The sequence below is a fragment of the Sus scrofa genome, chromosome 1, assembly GCF_054392235.1.
Source record: "Sus scrofa isolate SSC_HxYL_T2T_F1_AM1 chromosome 1, Sscrofa_HxYL_maternal_Yorkshire_Landrace_v2.0, whole genome shotgun sequence".
Lineage (NCBI taxonomy): Eukaryota > Metazoa > Chordata > Mammalia > Artiodactyla > Suidae > Sus > Sus scrofa.
Genome location: NC_139383.1, coordinates 235,782,720 through 235,783,357, shown reverse-complemented (window position 1 = coordinate 235,783,357; position 638 = coordinate 235,782,720).

Below are 638 nucleotides of genomic sequence, written 5' to 3'. Positions count from 1 at the left end.
GATCCTATCGCTTTTCATTATTCATCAAGCTGTCTCGCCTCATTTCCTCTTTATCCAACTTACATTTTCTTTTTCTTTCCTTACTCCCTTCCCTCCCTCCCTCCTTTCTTTCTTTCTTTCCTTCCTTCTTTCTTTTCTTTCTTTCTTTCTTTCTTTCTTTCTTTCTTTCTTTCTTTCTTTCTTTCTCTCTCTCTCTCTCTCTTTCTCTCTCTCTCTTTCTTTCTTTCTCTCTTTCCCTCTCTCTCTCTCTCTCCTCTCCTTCTCTCTCTCTCTCTTTCTTCATTTTAGAGCTGCACCCGTGGCATATGGAGATTCCCAGGCTAGGGGTCGAATCAGAGCTGTAGCTGCCAGCCTACGCCACAGCAATGCAGGATCCGAGCCATGTCTGCGACCTACACCACAGCTCATAGCAACGCTGGATCCTTAACCCACTGAGTGAGGCCAGGGATGGAACCCACATCCTCATGGATGCCAGTCAGATTTGTTAACTGCTGAGCCATAACGGGAACTCCTATCCAGCTTACATTTACTTTAAAACACATTCCTTAAACATTTGAATTTTGATTTTGTTTTATTGTCAAATTACCCCTGGAATATTAGTCTTTCTGTTATGGTTGGAGCTTGAAAAGATTTACTGT